The sequence below is a fragment of the Carcharhinus amblyrhynchos genome, chromosome 10 (genome assembly GCF_965287045.1).
Source record: "Carcharhinus amblyrhynchos chromosome 10, sCarAmb.v2.hapA, whole genome shotgun sequence".
Classification (NCBI taxonomy): domain Eukaryota; kingdom Metazoa; phylum Chordata; class Chondrichthyes; order Carcharhiniformes; family Carcharhinidae; genus Carcharhinus; species Carcharhinus amblyrhynchos.
Window position 1 is genome coordinate 77,639,304 of NC_137333.1, and position 12,231 is coordinate 77,651,534.

At 47.6% G+C, this 12,231-nt stretch overlaps 1 protein-coding gene across 2 annotated transcripts in view; it reads right to left on the reverse strand.

Annotated features, from left to right (window-relative positions):
* LOC145349090 (protocadherin Fat 4) overlaps positions 1-12,231 on the reverse strand; it is a 174,709-nt gene that overhangs the window by 146,530 nt on the left and 15,948 nt on the right. The window lies entirely within an intron of this gene.

A 12,231-nucleotide genomic window follows, 5' to 3' on the forward strand; every position in this document is an offset into this window, starting at 1 on the left:
ACTTTAAAACAAAATTTCCAAATCAGGATGGTGAGTGGATTGGAGGGGAATTTCCAGGCAGTGGAATTCCAGGTATCTGCTGTTCATGTCCTCTAATTGGTTGTATTTATGGGTTTGGAAGATGCTGCCGAAGGAGCCTGGGTGAATTCCTGCAGCAACAACCTACCCCACACCACACACCCTCACCCCCCTCACAACAACCTCACCCCCTCCACACCACCTCACCCCCCTCACAACAACAACCTCACCCCCCCACACAACAACAACCTCACCCCCCTCACAACAACAACCTCACCCCCCTCACAACAACAACCTCACCCCCCTCACAACAACAACCTCACCCCCCTCACAACAACAACCTCACCCCCCTCACAACAACAACCTCACCCCCCTCACAACACACAACCTCACCCCCCTCACAACAACAACCTCACCCCCTCACACAACAACCTCACCCCCCTCACACACAACAACCTCAGCCCCCCTCACAACACAACCACCTCACCCCCCTCACAACAACAACCTCACCCCCTCCACACCCCACCCCCCACACAACAACCTCACCCCCCACAACAACAACCTCACCCCCTCACAACAACAACCTCACCCCCTCACCCCCTCACAACAACAACCTCACCCCCCTCACAACAACAACCTCACCCCCTCACCAACAACACCTCACCTCACCCCCCTCACAACAACAACCTCACCCCCCTCCACAACAAACCTCACCCCCTCACAACAACAACCTCACCCCCCTCACAACAACAACCTCACCCCCCTCACAACAACAACCTCACCCCTCACCCACCCTCACCCCCCTCACAACAACAACCTCACCCCCCTCACAACAACAACCTCACCCCTCACCCCCCTCACAACAACAACCTCACCCCTCACCCCCCTCACAACAACAACCTCACCCCTCACCCCCTCACAACAACAACCTCAGCCCCCCTCACAACAACCTCACCCCCCTCACAACAACAACCTCACCCCCCTCACAACAACAACCTCACCCCTCACAACAACAACCTCACCCCTCACCCCCTCACAACAACAACCTCACCCCCCTCACAACAACAACCTCACCCCCCTCACAACAACAACCTCACCCCTCACCCCCCTCACAACAACACCACCTCACCCCTCTCACAGCCCCAACAACAACCTCACCCCCCTCACAACAACAACCTCACCCCCCTCACAACAACAACCTCACCCCTCACCCCCACACACCAACAACCTCACCCCCTCACAACAACAACCTCACCCCTCACCCCCTCACAACAACAACCTCAGCCCCCTCACAACAACAACCTCACCCCTCACCCCCCTCACAACAACAACCTCACCCCCCTCACAACAACAACCTCACCCCCCTCACAACAACAACCTCACCCCTCACCCCCTCACAACAACAACCTCACCCCCCTCACAACAACAACCTCACCCCCCTCACAACAACAACCTCACCCCCCTCACAACAACAACCTCACCCCTCACCCCCACACACCAACAACCTCACCCCCTCACAACAACAACCTCACCCCTCACCCCCTCACAACAACAACCTCAGCCCCCTCACACCAACAACCTCACCCCCACACACCAACAACCTCACCCCCTCACAACAACAACCTCACCCCTCACCCCCCTCACACCAACAACCTCAGCCCCCCTCAAACCAACAACCTCACCCCCCTCACAACAACAACCTCACCCCTCACCCCCCCTCACAACAACAACCTCACCCCCTCACAACAACAACCTCACCCTCACCCCCCTCACACCAACAACCTCACCCCCTCACAACAACAACCTCACCCCCCTCACAACAACAACCTCACCCCTCACCCCCCTCACACCAACAACCTCACCTCCCTCACACCAACAACTTCATCCCTTCACAACATGGAAGTAGAAATTTGAGGCTTGACGGAAGTGGGTAGAGGGAGCTGAACAGATAGATCCAAGCTGCACCTGATATTGGGCCTGATGGAATTCAAGGCAGCGGATTGGTCATCAGGCTTTGAACCTGGGCTGTTATTATTAGGGGCAGATCTCAAGTCGGTTCTTAACAGAAAACAGAATACAAGGAGTTGTGACTGGGAAAGGAAAGGATATCATGAACATGACCACAAATGAGATAATGAGGCTGGCTAGGAAGCAATGACACAGAGGGTACTCAGGCAATTGGGCTGTAATGTAGGGGATCTGGTTTGGGGTGGGACCAGTGGGATGGAGGTCAGTAATGGGGTTGGATAATGGCTTGAGTAGGGGATTGGGAGGAGTCAAGGTGGTGGCGGTGGAGGATGTCAAGTTGGTGGTTAGAAGAGGGGTCATGGTGGCAGTTGGCAAGGGAGATTAGGTGGTGTTTGGGAGATGGTTGTCAACTCAGTGGGCAGGTCAAGGTGGCAGAGGAAAGGTGGCAGCTGGGAGGGGGTCCCCATGGTTGTTGAAAGGAGCATAATAATGGTAGTTGGGAGGGAGCCAGGTGACTGTGGGCAGTGGGCTGAGGAGCAGAGTCTCACTGCTTTAGCTCTAAATATCATTTCCACACAACTGTGGGACTTTCCTGGAGACAACCAATTAACAAGCTGCTCCTGGAGCCGAATCCAAACACAAGGAGCAGACAGCACGGGTGGGAGAGACAACTCGAGTGAAAATGCCCGTGAAACCAGGCAGCCAGTAACTCCACCGGCCTCCACCATCACCACCAGAGGCACGGGGAAGCTGGACGGGGTCCGGTCCACCTCTGGTAAGATCCCAACAACATTGCCACTTTGCTCCCAAGGGGCCATGTAGTTGCAAATAATTAGCTAACCACCATGAGGGTCCTGAGGGGATGAAGTTGTTGTTGTGAGGAGGTGAGGTTGTTGTTGTGAGGGGTGAGGTTGTTGGTGTGAGGGGATGAGGTTGTTGGTGTGAGGGGATGAGGTTGTTGGTGTGAGGGGATGAGGTTGTTGGTGTGAGGGGATAAGGTTGTTGGTGTGAGGGGATGAGGTTGTTGGTGTGAGGGGATGAGGTTGTTGTGAGGGGATGAGGTTGTCGTTGTGACGGGATGAGTTGTTGGTGTGAGAAGATGAGATTGTTGTTGTGAGGGGGTGAGGTTGCTGTTGTGTGGTGTGAGGTTGTTGTTGTGAGGGGGTGTTGTTGTTGTGAGGCAGTGAGGTTGTTATTGTGAGGGAATGAGGTTGTTGGTGTGAGTGGATGACATTGTTGGTGTAGAGGTTGAGGTTGTTGTTGTGAGGGCATGAAGTTGTTGGTGTGAGGAGATGAGGTTGTTGTTGTGAGTGTGTCAGGTTGTTGTTGTGAGGAAATGAGGTTGTTGTTGTGAGGGGATGAGGTTGTTGTGAGGAGCTGAGGTTGTTGGTGTGAGGGGGTGAGGTTGTTGTTGAAAGGGGGTGAGGTTGTTTGTTATGAGGGGGTGAGGTTGTTGTTGAAAGGGGGTGAGGTTGTTTGTTATGAGGGGGTGAGGGGGTGAGGTTGTTTGGTGTGAGGGTTGAGGTTGTTGTTGTGAGGGGGTGAGATTGTTTGGTGTGAGGGTTGAGGTTGTTGTTGTGAGGGGGTGAGGTTGTTGTTGTGAGAGGACAATGTTGTTGTAGGGGGTGAGATTTTTTGGTATGAGGGGTTGAGGTTGTTTGATGTGAGGGTTGAGGTTGTTGTGAAGGGGTGAGGTTGTTGTGTTGTGGTTGAGGTTGGTGTGAGGGGATGAGGTTGTTGTTGTGTTGTGGTTGAGGTTGTTGGTGTGAGGGGATGAGGTTGTTGGTGTGAGGGGGTGAGGTTGTTGGTGTGAGGGGGTGAGGTTGTTGTTGTGTTGTGGTTGAGGTTGTTGGTGTGAGGGGGTGAGGTTGTTGGTGTGAGGGGGTGAGGTTGTTGGTGTGAGGTTGTTTGGTATGAGGGGGTGAGGTTGTTTGGTATGAGGGGGTGAGGTTGTTGTGAGGGGATGAGGTGGTTGGTGTGAGGGGGTGAGGGTGTTTGGTATGAGGGTTGAGGTTGTTGGTGTGAGGGGATGAGGTTGTTGTTGTGAGGGGGTAAGGCTGTTGTTGTGAGGGGATGAGGTTGTTGTGAGGGGGTGAGGTTGTTGTTGTGAGGGGATGAGGTTGTTGTTGTGAGGGGGTGAGGTTGTTGTTGTGAGGGGATGAGGTTGTTGTGAGGGGATGGGGTTGTTGGTGTGAGGGGATGAGGTTGTTTGGTATGAGGGGGTGAGGTTGTTGGTGTGAGGGGATGAGGTTGTTGTGAGGGGATGAGGTGGTTGGTGTGAGGGGGTGAGGTTGTTGTTATGAGGGGGTGAGGTTGTTGTTGTGAGGGGATGAGGTGGTTGGTGTGAGGGGGTGAGGTTGTTGTTGTGAGGGGGTGAGGTTGTTGTTGTGAAGGGGTGAGGTTGTTGTTATGAGGGGATGAGGTTGTTGGTGTGAGGGGGTGAGGTTGTTGTTATGAGGGGGTGAGGTTGTTGTTGTGAAGGGGTGAGGTTGTTGTTGTGAAGGGGTGAGGTTGTTGTTATGAGGGGGTGAGGTTGTTGTTGTGAAGGGGTGAGGTTGTTGTTATGAGGGGGTGAGGTTGTTGTTATGAGGGGGTGAGGTTGTTGTTGTGAAGGGGTGAGGTTGTTGTTATGAGGGGGTGAGGTTGTTGTTATGAGGGGGTGAGGTTGTTGTTATGAGGGGGTGAGGTTATTGTTGTGAGGGGATGAGGTGGTTGGTGTGAGGGGGTGAGGTTGTTGTTATGAGGGGGTGAGGTTGTTGTTGTGAAGGGGTGAGGTTGTTGTTATGAGGGGGTGAGGTTGTTGTTATGAGGGGGTGAGGTTATTGTTGTGAGGGGATGAGGTGGTTGGTGTGAGGGGGTGAGGTTGTTGTTATGAGGGGGTGAGGTTGTTGTTGTGAAGGGGTGAGGTTGTTGTTATGAGGGGGTGAGGTTGTTGTTATGAGGGGGTGAGGTTGTTGTTATGAGGGGATGAGGTTGTTGTTATGAGGGGGTGAGGTGGTTGTTATGAGGGGGTGAGGTTGTTGTTGTGAGGGGATGAGGTTGTTGTTGTGAAGGGGTGAGGTTGTTGTTGTGAAGGGGTGAGGTTGTTGTTGTGAGGGGGTGAGGTTGTTGTGAAGGGGTGAGGTTGTTGTTGTGAAGGGGTGAGGTTGTTGTTGTGAAGGGGTGAGGTTGTTGTTATGAGGGGGTGAGGTTGTTGTTGTGTTGCGGTTGAGGTTGTTGCTATGAGGGGATGCGGGGAGGGGACGAGGTGAATTTTGTGAGCTGTGTAACTCGATTGGTCTTTAGGAATAATCAGAATAGTAATTTATAAATTGTACAAAAATGGTGGTTAAGGAGGAAGGGGCCTAATTTTTTGTGAATGGTAGACAAATTAAATGTTTTTTGTTTGAAGCTGAGCACTTGGAATGTTTCATGGAAATTGTCTTTTCATCGTTGAATCCCTACTATAGAAAGGAGGCCCTTTGGCCCATCGAGCCTACACTGATACCAATCCACCCCTCCAGGCCCTATCCCCTTAACTCCTCATATTTACCCAGCTAATCCCCCTGACTCTAAGGGGCGATTTAACATGACCTATCAACCTAACCTGCACATCTTTGGACTGTGGGAGGAAACCAGTGCACCTGGAGGAAACCCACACAGACATGTGGAGAATGTGCAAACTCCACGCAGACAATCACTCGAGGCTGGAATCGAACCCAGGTCCTTGGCGCTGTGAGGCAGCAGTGCTAACCAACAAATCCTTAATTTTGCACACGGTTTTATTATTGTGAATTGCCTGTAATCAAGAACCATGAACACAGAATTAGGTTACGACAAGAGCTGATTATATTTTATTTCTCCAGAGACCTTCACCTCCAGTAACTCATCATTCCTCGTGCAGTCAAACAAAGAGACTGCTCCTGTTCTGATGGCCCTGCTTTATCTGTGTTTGTCAGCAGGCTCTTCTAGAGTAACACAAAATATCTGTCTCTCTCAGGACATAAAGACAAGCCACGTGAAATTCCACTTTATTTTCTCAGATGCCAACCCATCCGTCAAAGCAGAAAATCGAATTAGCTGGTCTAACCATTCTGAGTTAAACGTATCGTCACACTGGTACCACAGATAATAGTATCTGCAGTAAATTATATCTAAACTCTCATTGCTTTTCCAATAATCTATTCAAACTAAAACACAAACTTTGCAGTGGAAAGGGGGAGAAATGTGAGGTATCAACTGCTTAGTGCTGAATTTTGACCGATATTTAAGGAGAGGTTTATTATTGTCACAAGTAGGCTTACGTTAACATTATAATGGAGTTACTGTGAAAATCCCCTAGTCGCCACATTCCGGCACCTGTTTGGGTACACTGAGGGAGAATTTAGCATCGCCAATGCTCTTAACCAGCACATCTTTTGAACTGTGGGATGAAATCGGAGTTCGTGGAGGAAACCCATGCAGACATGGTGAGAACATGCAAACTCCACACAGACAGTGGCCCAAACTGGGAATCGAACCCAGGTCCCTGGTGCTGTGAGGCAGCAGTGCTAACCACTGTGCCATCATGCCACCAAGATGACAGATCTCAGGTCTTAATTTCAATGGTTCAATTAATGCAACGAATTTGTCCAAAAGAATCTAAATAATGCCAGGAGTTTAACTCTCCCAGCTGATGGTTAAAATGGAGAGGGTATGCTTTGTGCTTTCTTCTCACCAATGGCCGATTTTAATGCTGTCACTTTTGTCTGCAGCTGGGGTGCCTGCCGGCCTCTTGTCTAAATGTTGATCAGCGCCTAAAGTTGTCATTTCTTATTCATTCATGGGATGTGGGCATCACTGACAAGGTCAACATTCACTGACCGTCCCTAATTGTCTTTGAGGAGGTGGTGGTGAGCTGTCTTCTTGAATATACCTCAGCAACTTGCTGTTACAGCCATCACAGAGGGCAGTGTACAGTCAGCCACATTGCTATCAATCTAGAATCGCTTCAGACCAAGCAAGGACTGCATTCTTTTCCTAACAGACATTAGTCAACTGGATGAGTTTGACAATCCAATAGTTTGATTATTACTGATACAAAGCTTTTTATTCAGATATATTTATTTGCAGCTGTTATGTCCAAGCTGAGTAAGAAAGTGAGGAACAGCAGTAATCTGACTGAAAACTTTAGACTGTGAATCTGCCAAGTCTGCATCCTCAGCTCTCTCTCCTCCAGCGGCGAGATCCAGACAACGTACTGCTAGGCAGACAACAAGCTGAACTGCCATCACCTTGGCTGTCTCAGACATATCCTGGGAATCTCTTGGCAGGACACAGCCACCAGCTCGGAGGCCCTAGAATATGCTAATTCCACCAGCATACCCTCATTGCTGAGCTAACTATGTCAGCAGTGGGTTCAACCACATTCATGATGTGGATATGCCGGGGTTGGACTGGGGTAAACACAGTAAAAAGTCTGACAACACCAGATTTAAGTCCAACCGATTTATTTGATAGTAAACTCACTAGCTTTCGAGGTTACCCCCTTCGTCAGGTGAATGGAGAGTTCTGGTCTCAGACAGAGCATATAAAGTACAGATTACTGATTAGAATGCAAATCTTTACACCTAACCTGCTGTTCAAGTCTTAAAGTGGCCAACAGTGTGAGTGGAAGGAGCACTGATCACAGGTTAAAGAGATGTGTATTGTCTCCAGACAGTACAGTAAGTGAGGTTTTGCAAACCCAGGCAAGTCACGGGGGTTACAGACAGTGCGACATGAACCCAAGATCCCTGTTGAGACCGTCCTCATGTGTGTGGAACTTGGCTATCAGTCTCTGACTCGTGTGCGGAACTTGGCTATCAGTCTCTGGTAGCCCGGTCTCAACAGGGATCTTGGGTTCATGTTGCACTATCCGTCGGCCACTTTAAGACTTGAACAGCAGGTTAGGTGTAAAGATTCGCATTCTAATCAGTAATCTGTAAACTGTCTGTGCTTTATATGCTCTGTGTGAGGCCAGAACTCTCCATTCACCTGACGAAGGGGGTAACCTCGAAAGCTAGTGAGTTTACTATCAAATAAATGGGTTGGACTTAAACCTGGTGTTGTCAGACTTTTTACTGTGTTCAACCACATTCACCAGATAGTTGACGGCTGTGTACCCGAAGGTCCCCTGTACGGTGAAGAGGCCACTGCACCACAACCTGCTGGGCATCCATAGCTCCGTTATAAGGATGCCTTCAAGTGGGATATTAAGATGATAGATATTGACACTGACAACTGGGAGACAGTGGCTGAAGGCTGTGACCTCTGGTGGCTGACCGTTGGAAAGGGCATAGAAAGAGGCGTGCCAAAACGGAAAGCACAGCTGGCCGAGAAGCAAGGCCCAGGGAAAACTAAGGCCAACACACCGTACACTTTCTCAGTCCACTGTCTTCATCTGCAGTGACTCCAGCAAAGTTTGCCATGTTAAAGTCGTGCTGCTGAGGTCCACCAGCTGATATTTAATATTAACCAGCACTGTACAGGAAAAACTGCCTCTGGATAATATTTCTGCCCAGATGTCACATTTGAATCAATGGTTAGTCCAGCTCTCTGGATTTCTAGTTCAGTATCTTTTGCTACCTTATCCCTAGCTACTGAGCATTATAACTGGAGGGAAACCGTAACCGCTTTCCATCAGGCTAAAGCAGGTTGCCAATTGGTGGGAAGGATGGACGTGGATCACCAGGAAGGGTGCAAAAGTTCCCTTTGAGGTTCGGGGGAACTTCCTTCCATGGAAAGTCGGCACTTCCCCTTCCCCTTCTCCCCAACAATATTCCTCCCAAAGACTGGCCGTGTCACTTTTCTGTATGAAAAGCCTGACAATTCCCGACTGGAAGCTGTCCTGCCCCCTCTTCCTGCCCAAAACATTTAAGAGAGGATTGTGAATTACAATATCCCAGGACTTAGGCCAGTGATTACATTTCATACCTGCTCCCAGCTATCCTCAAACCTCCCAGAGTCCAAACTGACCTCAGTGTTTGAGTTCCTGTCAGCACTTCCAATTGGTCTCTCAGTGAAGCTTCCCTTTCCGTTAAGAATATTCTTCCATCTTCCAATATTTTGTCTTTCTTTTCTGATGATACAGATTCACTAGAGGGTTGCCTTATCTTTAAATGTCTGAAAGCTGTTCAACAATTGAGGGCATCACATGCAAATGCATTATTGTTGCCTCCCAGTGTACACTTTGTTCAGTAGTTGCTGGAGAGTGGCACCAGGCTGTTAAGTTCATGATGGCTTGTCTCGTCCTGGGCCAGGGTGGAATTGTACTTGAATGAAATAACTCCTCTGATGCCAATGTCCCTTCACCAAATTTATATAGTCACCAATACTCAGAAAGGTACTTCTTGGTACAGAGTATAATCCTGAAATGCCAGTAACCCTGACACTCCACATTATATACACATGCATGGTTCCCTGACTGGGTAAGGCATTAGAATCATAGAATCCCCCAGTGCAGAAGGAGCCCATTGAGTCTGCACCTACCACAATCCTAACCTATTCCCATAACCTCATGCATTTACTCTAACTAGTCCCCCCCCACCGACACTAAGGGGAAATTTAGCATGGCTATCCACCTAACCCACTCACCTTTGGACTGTGAGATGAAACTGGAATATTCGGAAGACACCCACGCAGACACAGGGAGAATGTGCAAACTCCACACAGACAGTGACCCAAGCTGGGAATTGAACCCAGGCCCCTGGCTCTGTGAGACAGCAGTGCTAACCACTGTGCCACCGTGCCACCCTTGCTGCTTTAATCTTGCAGCTCGTATTCTAAGAGATCCATATCGTGGGTCTTGTTAAAGTCATCACACTGACCATCACCTTGTGTGAGATAAGCTAACTCAGTTACAAGCTGGTCTCATATCTGGGATCTTTCCAATCTGTGCAGCTCAGTTCTGTACTGGGCACCACATTTAATATTAATTCATTGTGGGATGCAAACACAGAATCATTATTAGGATCCCTTCATGCAGCTCAACAGAACGGTTTGGAATTGGAAACCCCGCAGAATTAAATGCAGGGTCATTTGAATTTAATTAAAAAGGTTATTCCAACAGTGAAAGTAGATTGTAATCCTGAAATTGGCTCATTTTGCCCACATCAGCATCTCCGTGATGGGATTGACCTTTATCTGGAATGAATTGAAAGCACGGAACACGGCAGCTTTAGCCCAACTGCAAATAACCACCTTTAATCAAGAGCTGAATAATGTTGTTCCCATCGTAATAAGAAAGAGCATGATTTACTGAATTAGATTAAAGGGGAGGTTACTGTGTTCACGGTTATGAATGCTAGAATATTTTAAAAGACAGTTTTTTTCCCCTAAACTCCTGAATCTGAGCTGCCAATAAACACAGATTGGTGCAAACTCATAAACCTATGCAGCTTTGAGTTATGTGTTTAATCAGCAGGCTATATCCAGAGTTTTACTATCAGGAACAGCAACTGAGCTATTCTGCAGCTAGCGATCAAGTTTGATTTCAACTAACTGCATGGTCATGAGACATTTGTTACCGTTTACCAGCAGAAAATTATAATGGAAGAGATAAGGAGAAGTTACTGCTTTGTGCAACAATTAGTCGCCATCATTAGATTTTCTTTCCAAGTACATCATTTTTCTGAGAATTCTCATCAAGTTTGTATGCAGTAAAACATTGAATCATTCTTTCCATATTTGTCTTAGGATAAGGGTAGTGAATTTGTCAAACAGGTATCTACTTTGAGGTACTACTGTTTGGGAAGTTCTGGACACAGCTATCCTTCAGTTATCACATGTATTAAACATAGTTTCTAAAGTTTACATATGAGTGTCACAAGTAGGCTTACATTAACACTGCAATGAAGTTACTCTGGAAATCTCCTAGTTACCACACTCTGGCACCTGTTCAGGTACACTGAGGGAGAACTTAGCATGGCCAATGCACCGAACCAGGATGTCTTTTGGACTGTGGGAGGAAACAGGAGCACCCGGAGGAAACCCATGCAGACACGGTGAGAACATGCAAACTCTGCACAGACAGTGACCCAAGCTAGGAATCAAACCCAGGTCCTTGGCACTGTGAGGCAGCAGTGCTAATCACTGTGCTACTGAGTTGCATATATTTACACAATTACAGCACCTTTGCCTTATCTCCAACACCACATGTCCTTCCCCCTACCAAACACACACACACACACACACACACACACACACACACACACACACACACAAACATACATTCAAAGAAACTGGCAGCACAGTGCATACTGGTCAGCACTGCTGCCTGACAGTGCCAGGGACCCGGGTTCAATTCCCAGCTTGGGTCACTGTCTGTGTGGAGTTTGAATGTTCTCCCCGTGTCTGCGTAGGTTCCCTCCAGAATCTCCTGCCACGGTCCAAAAGCCATGCTAAGTTCTCCTTCAGTGTATCTGAACAGGCACTGGAATGTGGCAACTAGGAGATTTCCACTGTAATTTCATCGCAGTGTTAATGTAAGCCTACTAGTGACACTAATAAGTAAGTATTAGGAACCAGCATTATCATTTCAATCAACAGATGGGAAATGGATTTAATAAAGGATTTATTTAACTGAAAGCATTTTTTTCAAAATATATAATACATATGGTATTACTAATATAGTTACATATATTCTATTCTCTTTGAACTATCCTCATTCTTTTAGCCAGCTTTATTTTCTCCAATACTTTAAGCCGAGTAATTTACCTTAGCATTGCTCTGCTATAAGTCACGAAAGACTAACAGCTCTCAAAATGTTAAGGCTGGATCAAGTTATTTTACTGGTTAGGCAGGTCAGGGTGCGATGAGCATTATGTAATTTTACTCTGCTCCACAACCATGGCAACCATCAACAAATGAATTTCTACAGCGAAGAGACAAAGAGAATCAGCAGACACGAAACTACAGTAAAACTACTATTATCACAGCATACATGAAGTATAGTTATATTAAACTTTTTTAAAAATTCCCATTACTTCAATCTACTTCAGTTTGATCCAAAGTTATCGGATTAACATATATCTGAAATACTCATACTTCCAAGACATTGAAAATCCTAAGGACATCGCATGAACAAGGCACCACTTCACTCTGAAAACAAAGCCTCAGGGTGGTTTAATCATTTAATCACTTCAAAAATGTTTGGTCTTCATTAACTGTTTCCCGTAACTGAAAACAAGACCTGATGAATAGCTTATTAATGTACTCAGATAAATAATTGTAACTGAACAGACAAAG